This window comes from Mustela nivalis, assembly GCF_964662115.1.
Source record: "Mustela nivalis genome assembly, chromosome: 18".
Taxonomy (NCBI): Eukaryota; Metazoa; Chordata; class Mammalia; order Carnivora; family Mustelidae; genus Mustela; species Mustela nivalis.
The window spans coordinates 19261359-19277633 of NC_139037.1; the positions used below are offsets into that span (position 1 = coordinate 19261359).

General features: G+C 50.0%; 1 long non-coding RNA gene across 1 annotated transcript in view; it reads left to right on the plus strand.

Annotated features, from left to right (window-relative positions):
• The window catches only part of LOC309853136, a 369996-nt gene extending 361275 nt beyond the window's left edge, over nt 1–8721 (plus strand). Inside the window, exon 8 of the long non-coding RNA XR_014305531.1 lies at nt 8646–8721. This is a non-coding gene — a long non-coding RNA (uncharacterized lncRNA). The remainder of the gene's footprint in view (nt 1–8645) is intronic.
• The last annotated feature ends 7554 nt before the right edge of the window (nt 8722–16275 follow it).

The window sequence follows — 16275 nt, forward strand, 5'->3', positions numbered from 1 at the left end:
CCTTCGATACAGAAAGGCAAACTAGCAAAACAGTGTAAATTTAAGAGCATAGGACCATATGTTGCTGTGTTTATGGAATGGATTGAAAAGCACATTCTCAAAACCCAAACAGGCCCTCTTGCTCAAAGAACCTGTGGGAAGATGTCTCTGAATCTATCAAGTTATCAGTTGACGCTATCAATCTACCTCTCTTGCTCTCTTTCCCACAAACGTATTCTTATGCCCATACTGTATATACATGAACTCTCATAGAAACACACACATAAATTTGAGACTGACCCTCAATGTCTACTTTTTTTTTTTAAGATTTATTTATTTATTTGACAGACCGAGATCACAAGTAGGCAGAGAGGCAGGCAGAGAGAGAGGAGGAAGCAGGCTCCCCGCTGAGCAGAGAGCCCGATGTGAGGCTCAATGGGATTGAGGCGCCCTCAATGTCTACCTTTAATTTGAAGTCCCAGGAGTTTCATAATGAGAATGACAGGTGGCCATCCGTAAGCTCGAGAGTTCACTATTAACCTGGTAACTCCAGAACCCTGCTCCTTGTTTGGGTTTTCACTAACTTCTTTATTACTCCTTGCTTTTAAAAGTGTGCATATGGGGGGCACCTGGGTGGCTCAGTGGGTTAAAGCCTCTGCCTTCAGCTCAGGTCATGATCCCAGGGTCCTGGGATCGAGCCCTGCTTCAGGCTCTCTGCTCTTCGGGGAGCCTGCTTCCTCCTCTCTCTTTGCCTGCCTCTCTGCCTACTTGTCATCTCTGTCAAATAAATACATAAAAACTTTTTTTAAAAAGTGTACATGTAATAACCTAAAGATGATGCTGGAAAAAAAAGGGGTGGCAAGCGATGTGTTTCATTTCATTTCATGACTTATTTGCAAGAGGAAGAGTTGCATACGTAATGGCAAAGAGGTCAGTCACTAGAGCAAGAGAAAATTAAATCTAAGCCCAATGACTGAATGCCTGAATGTGGCCAATATTCCAGGGAAGCTGGGTGACTGTGGACACTGTTTACCCTGGCTCTTAGAAAACACACAGCTTGGTTTTGCCCAAATCGGGATGAGTGAAACAAAGAAACAATTTTTTAAAAAAACACCAAAGTGGGGAACTGTGTCTAAGAAAAAAAGCATTGCTCTAGAGACTCAAAGGAAAAGAGCATATCCGAAAATGAAATTTTCTTTTTTTTTTTTTCCAAAAATGATATTTTCCAAGATAAGTTAAAAATCTGAGAAGTCCAAGGCCTGTCTTGGAAACAGTCAGCCTCTGTGAAACAGAAGCAGGGTGGTCCAAGAGCTTCAGATGAATGCAGAGAAGCAGAGACTGCCACTCGGAATGAGAAGAGACGGGAACTCTCAAAACGTCACGGTGGAATTTAGAAATTTGCGTTGGAGGCAAGAAAGAACAGAGCTGACAACACAGAAAGTGAAATCAGTGATGTGTTGGGCAAGCATGCGAGCGGCATTGAAATCTCCCATTACTAGAGGATTTGAAACATGTTTTTATTTTATTGGTTAATACGTTAGAATTGTCCTTTTAACTTCCCAGGTTTTCAGCCTGCTCTAATGGGATGATTCTTCTAGAAGCTCCTGAACATATGTGGCTTTCTGCTTTTGTGCGTAGCAGTCCCAGTCTGGCTCACGGGGCCGGAGTCAGTCTTTGGAAGCGTCTTTTTCAGCATCCTCGGAGCGAGAGCTCTGGCCCCTCTCATTTCCGCCTGAGCTAGGGATTCCCTCCAATCATGGTTCTTTAAATGGACATCTTCTAATCTGCTACCACCAGAAAAGCAAGCAATCCGGGTAGAAGTATGTGAAAAATAATTGCCAAGAGACATTACATTTTCTGTACACACATGGTGCTGCATGAGCACGAAGAATTCTTTGAGAGTCTATTAAGAGGTTGATGATCATTATTTTTTTTTAAAGATTTTATTTATTTATTTGGCAGAGAGAGATCACAAGTAGGCAGAGAGGCAGGCAGAGAGAGAGAGGAGGAAGCAGGCTCCCTGCTGAGCAGAGAGCCTGATCTGGGGCTGGATCCCAGGACCCTGAGATCATGACCCAAGCCGAAGGCAGAAGCTGTAACCCACTGAGCCACGCAGGCGCCCCAGTGATCATTATTCTAACTCATCATGTTTTTTTCCCTGGTCCCTGTATCATTATTCACTCTCATTCTGCACTGTAGATGGATTTAGTTACTCAGGTGTGTAGAGTGGTCCTAACAAGTGTGGATGGAGGTGCATGTCCACAGCCTTGGAGGTACCTCTAGAATGGCAGTGTGCTAAGGTCATTGGTTTTCTTCTGGATTGGTTCACAAAGATGGGGTTATTGTTGTTTTAGTAGTCTTAGTAACTCTTTTTTTTTTTTTAAGATTTTATTTATTTGACACATACACAGAGAGAGATGAGAGCATAGCAGAGGGAGCGGTAGGGAGAGGGAGAGGGAGAAGCAGGCTCCCCGCTGAGCAGGGAGCCCAATGCGGGACTCGATCCCAGGACCCTGGGATCATGACCTGAGCCAAAGGCAGACACTTAACCGACTGAGCCACCTGGGCGCCCCAGACCTAGGAACTCTGTCTCAGTTGTAGGACTGGGAGGACTAGGGATAAAGATTAACATAGAACATTTCTGCTGAGATTCCTGAGAGCTGGGATGACCCCTCCACCCCCAGCCCTAGTTCTTCTTGAATTCAGTGACTCCTGGGCTTGTTGGTACCTTCTTCGATGCTTCCTTCCTAGAGCAGAACACAGATTCAGGGACGCGGATGGCATGAAGTCTCTCTTCAGTTGCTTCCATGTCTTGGAATGTAGTTCATACAGTCACGGGGCCAGGAGAGGCAGGAAGCCTCTGGGTAGGCAGTGTGGGTTAGAGTGGGGAAGCACCTCGTCCCGCCAGGCTGCAGGACTCTGATTGCCAGCAGGTGAGGTGGGGGGGCTCCTGACTGCACATTTCGGCCATCCCACACTCTCGAACTGCTGGCAAGCCGCGTGCAGGACAATCGGTCATTTGTTCTCTGACCACCCAGGACGGGAAGATACACCTATGGACAGTTTTTGTAGTTCCGCTGACATATGTGAATGTCCTAAATTTTAAATAAAATAGCTCGGTCCGATGGATGGCAGAAGGACTCAAGTTCTGGGAGCCTTGTAGCTTAGCTCTTCTGTCCCGTGATATACTGGGTGTCGTCGCTGGGGGGGGTATCACTGACTTCCTTTGCAAAATGAAGAAAAAACAAAAGGAAGAAGAAGTGAGAGAGGGAGAAGGACCAGGACCAAAATATGTGCATGTCTTCTCCCTCGTGGGAAATTTGGGGAAGAGGACCCACTGGTGATCCGGTGATCACCCACTGGTGATCCAGTGATCACCCACTGGTGATCCAGCGTCCACCCTGAGCAAGAGAGAAGGAACTTGTTTTCGTGCCGCAGCCAAAGACTGAAGAGAAAATAAAACGAACTGATAATTCAAACAAACAGAACTGGCTCATTTTTCTCCCTTGGGATTGCAAGGAATGGAGTCACTGAACCCCCCCCCCCCCCCCCCAGCGGCGAATTCTCACTCCAGGGATGTGATAATGGCACTGGGGTTTAAGAGGGATTTTGGAAAAGGTTCAGTTCAACTCTTCTCTCTGGAGAAAGATGCATGCAAACTCCTCGACAGGCAGCTCTGGCCCCGAGCGAAATGATCTCAGTCGGACCCCGCCCCGAGTCGGAATCCGCCGCCTGCCTCCGGCCGCCCTAGGTCTCCTCCACTGCACTCCTCCACCCGCAAAATGAGCCGGAGCACTTATGTTCCAGCTTCCAGTTCTCCTTCTCACTCCTGGGGCCCGTGACAGACTTCAGACCGTGCATCATCCCAAGAGCAGTGTGTGCGTGGAAGGATTCAGGAAGGGAAATTGCTTATGAGGCGCTAGAAGGTCACGGCCACGCCAAGGCCCCAGGTGAGATCAGGTTCCGAGAAACAGGAGGTCGGTCCAGCCCCAGCAGGAGGGGAGGACGCCCTCCAGTCGTCGTCAGAGGAGGCTTTCGTAAAGGCTCTCTTCATAAAGGTGTGAGTGGGGTGTGGGGAGACCCTGAGGGGTAGCGCAGTGCCCCGGGGGGGCTGGTGGCAGCTGGTGGGGTGGGGGGCGTGTGTATCCTGGGCTTGTAAGGGCATAGAGAGGGAAGGTGGGCAGCACCAAGGACAGGTTGGCAAGGAGAGGGGCGCCCAGACAGGAGCCGGGGCCGTCCGAGCCAGCTTGAGCGAGCTCACAGGGTGGATGGAAGAACAAATACTTTGACCCCACTCGCCGCCCTCTGCCCAGTCCTTCCCATGGGGCTCCTCACTGGCCACACCCAAAAGAGATTGCTGGAGACAAGTGAGTCCCTTCATGCACTCCAAGGAGGCGAGCGGAGGGCGAGGGTGGTGAGCCACTCAGCAGGTGAGGGCGTGCATAGCTCAGAAGTGGAAGTGTGGCAAGATTGGCAGAAATTCTGTGACTGCTCCTTCCCAGCTTCATTACACTTATGTGTCACAACAACCGTCAGTGGATAGGGAAGAGGTCGGGACCCAGTTCTCATGTCTGATGTGCCCATTAGACAGATGAGGAAAAACAAGGCTTGGCCCCAACGCTGGGCTGCCTCCTGTGGCACAAGACACCGCTTTCCAGGAGCAGCCTCTTCTCGGGCACAGCAATCCCTAGACGGGCAGGCGTGTCAGAGTCAGGAATCCGGGAAGCACACCCTGGCGGAGCCTAGAGGCACGTTCCCCTCACCGGGCTGAAGGTAGTAACAGCAGCTCACGCGGCCCCGTCTGGTTAGGGTGCACGTACCAGAAAATGTGGCGATCTCTTCCATCATTTGGTTTTAGTGGAGGCTATTTTCAGATGGAAGCAATCTGTCTTTCTCATGTCTGGGAAGAGTGGTTATTAACTATGAGGAAACTGTCTCCAACAGTAGGTCAATTAATTACTGCATTTTAAAGCTGCTTCGTGAAAAACAGCAATTAATTTCACTGCATTTCTGGGTAGTTCTTCTGCAAGCCTTATCCATTTGAAATCACTGTTATTATGGACGGATATGGAGACTTGATTATTTCTGAGAACTTTACAGGAGATCATATTCTGGGTTGGTTTTTTTTTTAAAGGAATACGGGGATAGAATTAGGTTTTAATTATCACTGGCACATTTTCACTATTGGAAACAGACTTAAAAAGAGAATGGGAAGAATTTATACCAAAAAGAGAGCTGATAAATACTCTGAGAGACTGTTTATCCAAACACATCTTCCAGTCGAAATGCTATCTGATAAGAAGAAGAAGAAGCCACACACAGAATGGGACATTTCTGTTTACTTATTAATATTCTTTGTACTTTTCTGGTCTACTATCCTGGGTGAGAAATATCAAAGGGGCTATTTTCACCTGTTCCTTGACCTTTTACCTCCGCTTCCGCGGCATTATCTTTAACTGGGCTGGACCCTGCTGCCCTCCTATTTGGTTTCGCAGGAAGCTACAGAGAACCTGACTGGCTTTTGTCCAAAGGGCAGTGAGCAATAGTTTTTCATTGCCATATATTACGTGGCTGTGGGAACTGGCCAAATCTCGGTTTAGGGACTGAAGAGAAGTTGGCCGTTTCACGTTGACCTTGCCAGACCTTTCGGAGGGTGTCTGATTTCAAGCAATTCTTATAGGTAGAGACCAAGGATTTTCAACCTCAGCGCTTTCAACATCCAGAGCTGGGTGATTTTTTTTTTTTTTTAAGATTTTATTTATTTCTTTGACAGACAGAAATCACAAGTAGGCAGAGCAGCAGGCACAGAGAAAGAAAGGGAAGCAGGCCCCCCGCTGAGCAGAGAGCCCGATCCAGGGCTCGATCCCAGGACCCTGAGATCATGACCTGAGCCAGAGGCTTTAACCCACCGAGGCACCCAGGCGCCCTGGAGCTGGGTGATTCTTTATTGTGAGGGCTCTCTTGTGCATGGTAGAAAGTTTGACAGCGTCCCTGGCCTCTACCTCCTAGATGCCGGTAGCGGCCCTCTCCCCTCCGTTGTGATGATCAAAACTGTCTCCAGATAGTGCTAAATGTCCCCTGAGGGGCAAAAACCATCCTTCGTTGAGAACCACTGGTATAAATACAGCTATTTATGGTTGTAGAGATAAAGCAGTTGTTAGCAGACTGTAGGTAGATGTACATGGACGGTTGTCTACATGGCTTAGTAATAAGGGTTGTGGTTTTTGGAAAGACTGTGTATTACTGTTCTCCTGAGGAGCAGTACCAGTAGGAAATATGTTTATATATTTACATGTATGTAAAAGTACATATGTGTATGTACTTGAATGTGTATATGTGTGTGTGTTGATATATATACATATGCATACATATATCTGCCTACATACACACCCATCCATCCACACGCACACATGCACAGTTGCCCTTCGAACACCACGGGGGCTAGGGGTCCTGTCCCCCTGCACAGCTGAAAGTCCTCCTATACTTTTGGCTCCCCCCAAATGTAACTGTCAATACCTACTGTTTGCTAGAAGCCTTACTGATAACATCACCTGCTGAGTAAAACATATTTCATATGTTGTATGTATCATATACATGATGTATGTATCATTCTCATGATGAAGTGGGAATGGAGTGAGTCTGGAGGCCTGAGAAGCAGAAACACCAGGGTCTGAAGGCAGAAGAGGGCTGCCCCAGCGCAAGCAAAGACAGTTTCTTCTCCCTTCTTCTCCCCGTTTCCTTTTTTTTTTTTTTAATCTTATTTATTTGACAGACAGATCACAAGTAGGCAGAGAGGCAGGCAGAGAGAGAGAGGAGGAAGCAGGCTCCCCGCTGAGCAGAGAGCCCGATGTGGGGCTCGATCCCAGGACCTGAGATCATGACCTGAGCCGAAGGCAGAGGCTTTAACCCACTGAGCCACCCAGGTTTTGTTTTATTCAAGCCCTCTGCAGATTGGGTGAAACCCACCCACCTCTGGGAGGAGATCCACCTTCCTCGGTCTACTGATAGAAGGGCTCCTCTCTTTTGGAAACCTCACAGATACATCCAGGAATACTGTTTTACCGGCTCTCTGGGCATCCCTGATTGCAGTCAAGGTGACCATAAAATGAACCATCACAGCCTGTGGCAGGTCTTCAGACATACCTGGATTTCAGTTCAGGCTCTGTCAGAACGAACTCTGGGATGCCTTCCCATCTCTACCTGGGGACCACATAAGGTTCTGGTGAAGAATAGGTTAGCAAATGCTTGCCGAGGGCTTGCCCCTGAGCCGGGATCCCATACAGGCTCCGGGAAAGCAATTTCCTGCCTACATGCAGAAGCTGTTCGTATGACATGGACCAGGAACTGCCCCAGAAACAGAAGAGTCACTCCATCCATTGACAGATGTTTCTAGCCTCTGTGCTCTCTGTCCCCTGCAAGAGATAGCTATCCTGGCAGAGTGTCACATACTAGTTGGTCATTTCACAGGACATTGCTTTTCTTTTTCTTTTCTTTAAAGATTTTATTTATTTATTTGACAGAGAGAGAGAGAGAGTGAGAGAGAGATCACAAGTAGGCCGAGAGGCAGGCAGAGAGAGAGGAGGAAACAGGCTCCCTGCTGAGCAGAGAGCCCGATGCGGGGCTCGATCCCAGGACCCTGAGATCATGACCTGAGTGGAAGGCAGAGGCTTAACCTACTGAGCCACCCAGGTGCCCCAACATTGCTTTACTTTACAAAGTACGTATAGAAGCAACATATTAGCACGTTGACATTACAAAACCTCCAACACCACATATACAGTTTCAGCCGCCTTTGACCTTTTCCGGCAAGGCTACTCTCACCTCCAGAGGCAGCTGATGATGTCAGACTGAGATGCATCCTTCCAGGCCTTTCTTGAATGTTTATATGTCCACCATGTTGTGTGGACGGACATACACATTTTAATCTGACACACGCTGTGTTACCTCCTCACAGTGCATAGGGACAGACGTGGCTCGTCCGTTTTAATTGCTGCTTGACCTTGCATCGTGTGAGCCTTGGATTGTTTCAGGTTTGCAGCTCTAACTGCCAATGCTGTGGCGAATGGACTTACGTCTCCTTGTGCATTTTGTCGCAATAGATGCTGAGAAGGGAAACTGTTGAGACAGAGTATGCTCATTTTAAATTTTAATAGAAAATGCCGGGTTGCCCTCCCAAATGGCCCGACCATTTCGTATTACCAACGTTCAGAGCACTCACAGCAGCAGTAAATCTAATTTTTTTTTTTTGTTGCCAATCGGATGGAACAAAATCAAACAGATGTCTTCTTTTAATTTGCATTTCACTGATTACTGTCAGGATGAGTATATTTTCTTAAGTTTGTTGGCCTTTTTTTTTTTTGTCTTTTGATACTCATGCCTTCCTTTCTTGTGCCTCCTTCTGTACTGGCTTGTCTTTTTCTTATTGATTTGTATGGTTGTTTTTTATATGTTCTGCATATTAATTCTTTGTTGCACACATGGCACAAGAAGAGACTAAGATGCTGCAGAGTAAGGGTTGCAAAGGGCATCAGGTTAAGAAGCTGCTGTCTGAGATGATGAGTGAGCTCTTCTAGCGGCGATGTACCCCCCAGCTCCTGTCTCTGCTTGCCCGGGGAGGGATCTGGGCATGCACCCTTAGTTACACTTCTGATCTCATCTCTCCTCAGCTGGAGGTATCTCCTGTGAACGTTTGGGTCTCCTGCAACCACAGCAGTCCCCCCCTCCCCCACCACCGCCACTGCCACCGCTGCCTGCACCTGCTTTGGGTAAGCCATAACCCCCTTATCAGCCTGCCTTCCTCACGGTAGCATTCCCAGGCAAGCCAGACAAGACACTGTCCATGGGACATGAGTAAATGTTGTGGACAAACAAGATGCATGACATAAACTTGCAAAACTCTTGGCTGAACTCGCTTGCTGCAGGCTTCCCCCTAACCCCCGACGAGTCTTTGCTCTGTGACCGTGCATGATGACCCTGCAAGAGGGATTGAGTTAAGCATTTCCCAACGGTGTCTGGTGAGACAGGACTTCTTTCCTAGAGCCTCTCTTCAGGTCTCCGGGGCACGGCAGTGACTGTAGGGTGTTTGGTTGTGGGGCACGCCGCAAGGATGAGCTTGGACAGCTGTTACATGCTCTTCTAGGAAATCATTTATTTTAAGACCATTCTGGGTCTCATTTCCCCCTGCTTCTTGGGTATCGACCACATGTAGGATGTCACACGCAGTAGGCATTCTGGGATCACTGTTGCTGATGGGGACTCTCTGCACACGTGTGTGCAGTTGGGGTAGGTCCTTCCCCAGGAGAGTGCAGCTCGCGAGTTTGAGGTCTGGGTTCGATGGGCTATGCGAGTCTGGAGAACCCACGCAGCTTCCCTGGGTGGGAGTGGCCTTCCTCGGTGCCCGGCGTGATGCAGCCTGACTGCCAGGACTTCAGGCACCTGACTGGGATAGCAGAGGCCCCAGCACGGAGCAGCCGCAGGCTGTGTTGGGACAGTTATGTGCGCAGCTGGAGTCTTGGAACAGCAGGAAAAGTCTGGGAAACCCCAAATCTCAAGTGTTCTCTGATGCCCCCAGTTCATTCATCCTTCAGAGAGCCAGACGGTGGGTAATATGGAAGTACTGTTGCGGGCGGAATATAGAAGCTCCCAGACTCCCCCTGGTTCTTCCCAGGTGTGTACCCGCAGTTTCCTGACCCTGCAGTGACACCCTAGCCTTGCTTCCCTTCCTGGGCAGGAGCAGGGCCTTCCCAGAGCAGCAGCTGGCCGCACTCTGCAGTTTTTGCGACAGGTGTAGAACCGATCCCAACGTGCCCCTGGGCGACCCCTGCCCCAGCCCGTGGGCATTACCCTGCAGGGCTCGGTGCCCATCCCCGCTCCCCAGGGCTTCCTAATTCCCCTTTGCTTTGTCTTCCCAGCCCTGGGAGCTGTGGCTCTCTCCTGCAGGTGGTTGCCTGTGATGCCCTAGGGTTTTCTTCTTACCCTTCAGTTACCTAATTATCAACGTTATTCCCAGGGAACAGTTCTTTCTATTAAATGGTCTCCAGTCACGTAACTTCTGTCTCCGGACTGGACCCTGGCTGAGAGCGAACAGGAGGAGGAATGGCAGGAAGGGAGGATGGGGAGAAAGACAGGATGGAGGGAGAGACGGAGGGAGAGAAAGAGAAGGAAAGAGGGAGGGAATGAGGAAGGGACTAGAAAGGACAGACGGACGCTGGAAGCCCTCTGTCTTCCAAATCCCACATCTTGGGTTCATCCCCAGAACCCTCAGCTGCCCTGTCCTTCCTCCTCTCCGGGGTGGCTGGCCTGCACCCTGCCCTTGATAGAAATCTGAACCCGCAATGTGAAGGGCTGCCCCCAAGCCTGCTAACCCATGTACCTTAGATTAGCTGGTTAATCATGGTGTCTCTCTTGTTCTCTCATGGAAATGGCTGCTCAAATGTGTTTTTCCTTAAGGTGATGGAAAGTTATCAGTGATTCATTAAAGTGTTTGGTGATGTTGATTGCTGTTATAACGATTATTACATTGTTGTATTAGGTGATAGCTATTAGCAGGCCCTCTTTTATGGGAAACTGTTAATGAACCAGGCACAAGAACAGACGATACTAAGCCCGTGAACTTGGTGTTTGGGGTCTGCTTTTTTCATGAGCTCAGATGGAGATCCGGGACTTTTCTAGTGTTGGACTCAAGAATGTGTTCTCTGAAATCAGACGGCTTGACTCTGCCTCCTAGTCACTGACGGTTCACTCAACCTGCCTGTTCTCAGAGTTCCCAGCTCTGAACTAGGGAGAGCAGTAATTAATAATAATTCCTCCTCATAGACTGTTGGCAGGGGATATAAGCCCACAGAGCTTGAACATTACCGTAGAGCACCCAACATCTATCTCTGTTTCTATAAACAGCTCTGGACCCCATTTTTTTTTTTTTAAACTCTGGGGCCCTTCTTTCTGCTTCAAACCATCTTTTAAGCTTATTTCTTCCAGCAGATACCCAGTAAAACAAAGAAGTGGATAGATGTAAACTTTGTGTGTCAATATGATCTACAGCTGTGGCTGACCCTGTGTGGGGACTTCGTACATTCTCACTGAATGTGCCTATGGGCTGGCCCCAGGCTTTGGGTTCCTACAAGTAGAGTCTGGGCCCACCATCTGACACTACATAAGCTTGACAAAATCCTGATTCTCCATGGTCCTCCCTTTTCTCTTCTGTAACCAGGGATAGTAAACACTGACCTTACTTATGGAATCCCTGGGGAGCTCATCAAATAAGAGGAAAATCCTCAGCTCTGTCCCCTTAGAGATGCTGAATCTATAGGTCTGGGATGGGCTCTGATGCTTATATTGCAATCAGCTCCTGGGGCTACCGGGGTGCCATGTGGGTCCCCTGAGGACTGCACTCTGAGAAACATTGCATTGCTAGGGCACCATGATGCCTACAGGTGGCTGCAAATGGGTTGCACCTGGCTGGTGTTCAATCCGTTCTAATGTTCTCTCCCTCCATTGAGTGGGAGATCCTTGGTGGTGGGATGTCTGCTGGATTTATGTCAGGATGTTCAGGCTTACCCTTCAGACCAGCCAGAAAGCAGTGGTGAAAGACAAGACCAGTTGCTAACTTTTGGGGGGGTTGCATTTTCCTCACCTGCATGTACAGATAGGAAGGGAACTTTTCAAGTATTGCACAAGATATTATATGAGAAAAACACATTGTAAATCGTAAACTGTCTTTCAGATGTTAATTTTTTTTTTTTTTAAGATTTTTTATCCATTTGAGAGAGAAAGAGAGTGAGAGAGAGCATGAGAGGGGAGAAGGTCGGAGGGAGAAGCAGACTCCCCGTGGAGCTGGGAGCCCGATGCGGGACTCGATCCTGGGACTCTGGGATCATGACCCGAGTCGAAGGCAGTTGTTTAACCAACTGAGCCACCCAGGTGCCGCTCAGATGTTAATTTTTTTAGTTTATGGATTCATTTTCTTTTCAGACGAGCCTTCAAATCCATATACTTAATACTAAATAAGAATTTTTTTTTTTAAATAAAGAAACATTTATAAGGTGAATTGGAATTAAGTCAGCTCAGGGGACTACTTGTCATCCACAAAGGCAGTGCTAAAAGGGGGCGTGGGTATCAGGGACCAGTCTGATCCCTTAGATGTGCAGGTGCTAAGGACAGAGCAGTGTGACTTGCCCGTATCCCTAGAGCAGGCTGAGGCCTGGCTTGTGACACGCTGCCCAGGGCTTCTTCCCCTGTCCATGCAGAAGGCCCCAGTCGGGCCCTCTCCCCTGCTCCCCACACTCCACCCTCCCTGCGCACATGTCTCTTGTCCTGTCCTGTACTCCGCAGGGTGGGGTCAGGGAGCATGTCATAACTTTCCTATTGCCATCTACATGTTTCTCATTGGAATGAGAAAATTCCACATTTCTGGAACTCTGACCCTGGCTACTGTCTGAGACTTGCAAAGAGCTGGTGCCAGGGGGAGTCCTGGCACGTGACTCTGAGTCAGGCAGACTTAATGCTCACTGGGTGGCCTGTGCGCTTCTGACCTTGATGCGTCTCGTAGCCTCTGGCTCTCGCTCTCATCCTCACCTACGAGATGTTGGTCACGATAAGTTCTTGTCTTCATTGGTGTGATCAGTAAATGGGAGCAAGGAGTGGAAGCAACAGGCTTTAAGTAAGCATCGACTGTGTGCCCAGCCCTTTGGCTGTGGGAGTCCGTATGATCGTCTCCCAGGCTGGAGCCGTTGGGTTATGACTGTCCTCATCCCACTGGAGCCAAGTGTCACGAATGCAGGACTCTTGTGACCTGCAGCACTGAATGTGACCCTTGCATTCACTAGCACCTAGGACACAGGAAAGGTGCAGTCATGCTTTCTCCCTTTGGAAGGGATTGCACCTACCCGAAGTGGGAATGTCAACCATCTGCCAAAGGTCGCAGCCTGGAAACGGAGCAGCAGGAACGGACCCCCAGCTGCCCGGTTCCGAAGCCCGGCCTCTCTCACACTCCTCCACGTGGGTGAGCCAGCACTAGTGCCGTGGGCAGGCTGGGCGTCACTTCCGTGCCTTGGACCTGTGGGGACCCATGGGGACCCGTGGCGACCTGTGTGCTCAGGAACAGCTCCTGTCTCTCTCCGCTTGGTTCTTCCCTTCTCCTTCCCCCTCACCATCTCTCAGACTTTGCAGTTGCCTCATTAAAATGCAATTGTGCGATTCATCAACATTATAGGAGAAAGCAGTTACAGAAAATAGAGGGAAGGAATGAGTATTTGCAAAGACAAGTAGTATTGAGCTTTCCACCTCATCAAGGGGCTAAACGCGCACGTGTTAGCCCTGTCACCCTGATGGCCAGAGCTCCCCTGAGTGCGGGGGGTGGGGGGTGCTTTTTTCCTCTTCAGTCTCTTATATGATCCATGATCTTTACATTGTGCCCACAGTCGTGAGAGCTAATGGCATCATTTTCATGCATGGACACGGGCCTGCCAGCTGACAGTGGTTAGCAATTCCTATTACAAATATATCTTCTAATTCCCGAGCTAGAATTGTAAAGCTTTTCTATAGTGACACTGAACCAAAATACCGAAATTGCTCAAGCCTTTAAAGAAAGCAGCAGCAAAAGGTTGCGGAACGCCTTTTAAGTAATGCTGCGGGGAGGCTCCCTACAATACAGATGGATGCCTGCCCGAGCTTTCCTGTCACCTCAGATCACCCTGGGACAGAGACGCCCAACTTCCAGGGCCTGTGGCAGGAATGGAGCAGGGGGGCGGCGGGGAGGGGAGGAGAGAGAGAGAGAAAGGTGGAGAGAGAGAGAGAATGGTCTCTTTGAAAGAAAAGTCACTTCTGCGCCGTGTTCATCACTGCCCCCGTGTGAACACAGTGAAGCTTCTTTGCGGTTTGGAGCGGGACTGATGAATCAGGATGTGGGCGTCAGAGACAACCTGGAGGCCTCTCCTTTGAAGGCCTTCTCCTCCCTGTTCCGCGGCCACGTCTGCTCTGGCTCTTTCTCCGAGATAGAACTCACGGTCCAGAGTCCGAAGGAGAGCAGCCCCTGGCTCCTTCCCTCCTCGCCCAGGTTGGCGACGCTCATCCCCCTGGGGCTCCCACCACCCACCCTCTCTACGTCTCCCCATCTCAGAAGAGCAAATAGGGACGAGGGAGGCCTTCTGGCTTCGAGGGAGGTCTGGGCTTCCATTTTGGACTTAGGAGTTATAGCAAGACGTCTAGCCGCTCAAAGCCTTCCTTGTTTCACCAAAACGTGCTTGATGATATTTGCTTCATGGCATTATTTTGTGGATCGAAGGAGACGATACTGGCCTCAGTGAGAGACAGAAGTGATTTGTGTTTGTATGGCTTTGGTCATGTGTGGTTTGGGGTGGCTCTCTTCCCTAGAAGTCAGGGCTCCTTGAAGAACGGGGTTGGGGGTTACCCAGGGCTCTCACCACGCCACTGGAACTTTCTTCCCGCTGGGAGGCCCTACCGGGCCTCTGTGTGTTGGCTTCTCTCTGCAGGCAGGCTGTCTCTTTCTGGGGTGAGGAAGACACCCTCAGGGCTTAGCAATCCATTTGGATGGGCTGACGGGAATGGAGGACTCTTGCTCCCCCGAAATCCATAGGTTAGCCTCAAAGAGGGCTGGCTGGCACGCTCGGGTCACACTGCCACCCACGGATCATGTGGGGCAGGCAGTATGGATATGACATAGGGCAAGGACAGTTATCCAACAGAAACAGACTCCTGGCACCAGGAACAGGGAAGGATCCTTGGGGCATCAAAAGCAGCAGTTGCGCCCTGCAAGGCCAAACCCTGCTCAGTAGATGAATTAATCAACAAACAAAGGAATGACAATGGATTTTTATACAGAGAGCCTTGGCTTGGGAATAGGGCAGATGGAGTGCATGTCCCAATGCCTCGGTTAATTTGAGTGACTGGGTACGCGTAGATTTGCTTCTCTGGGCCTGGTGTCCTCGGCGATAGAATTTTCTGGCTGGCTTAAGAGATCTCCAAGGCTCCTTCCAACTGTACATGTCTATTATCTCATGCTGCTCATTAAGAAAGAATTTTAAGTTAATTGAAACAGAGCTCTTTTGGCAGGCTCTGGAGAAAACCATATAGATATCTATAGGTTAAGTAGAAGAGTGGGTAATGATACGCTTTCCCTGGCTTAGAGGGAAGAGTAATTCAGAAGATGAAAAATAAGTAAGACTAGCCGCCCTATTTGGGACAGTGCTGGTCTGTCTTCGGGGAAGACCACAGACGGGAATGGCTGTTCTGTGCACTGACCAAGGGCGGGTCTGCTTGTCCACAACACATGGACTGAGCTTAGGGACAAGGAAAGCACAGGGAAACCATACATTTGTTACTTTTCTTAGGAGTAGATGCAGGTGATTCCTTGGTATCCCACCGAATACGGCTCAGAAAAGTGAAGGAAGCTGACCTTGTCACCCAGCCGTGACTGGGGTCAGAGAGCCCCTGGGCTCCACTCCTTAGGGCCCATGGAGGTGTCTGAACAGTACAGGCCACGTGCTGGCCTTAGGTCACGGAGGGGGTGATGCTTACATGGAGATACGGCATCAGCTGGTTGGTGTTCACGGTCCGACAAGCGTGAGCCGAGGTCAGGGTGTCCACACCCACCAGCCGGCTGAAGCTCCGAGAGCTGGAGTCCTCCCTCTTCCCACCCTCCTACCGCCCAGCGCATCAGACACGGGACCCGGGCTGCCGCAGGGGAGCCATCCCTGTCTGGGGGATGGAGCGGAGCCGAGTCCAACAGACAGGCAGCTGGTCGTGGCCCAGGCTGGAGCAGGAGGCGGGGGCCCTGGGCCTCCCGGACTGGAGGGGCTGCTCGGCTTTCTCAGGCCAGCCTTCGTGACTCTCGTCATTTCTTCTGTCTTCACCTCTGCTTCTCTTCAAGTCTTTGTCTGCCGCTCCAACATGTTTCCTTTGGTTCATTTGTCCCCTGTGATGCCATTCCTTTCTCTTTGTTCACTAGTTCTCTACTCGTGTCTCTTCCCACCTGCCCCCAGCCCATCTCTTCTCTGGGCGACTCTCTCTGTCTCCTGCACTCCAGGCCTCCCCTTTCTCTCCCTCTCTCCACTGCCAGTGGAGGCTCCTACCCCGCACCTCCAGTGTCTTCCCTTGCAAAGCTCAGCTACACAGAGCCCCGCACCCACCCTCGCTCAGGCCTGTCTCACCCTCCATCTCCAAGCACCAGGCATAGCCAGGTCTGGTGGCTGACGGCCAGGCCTGGTCCTGATAGAGAACCACCCCCTCTGGGCCTGGCTACGTGTCCCCAGCCCCTCTGAGGGCCTTAGCCTGGAAACG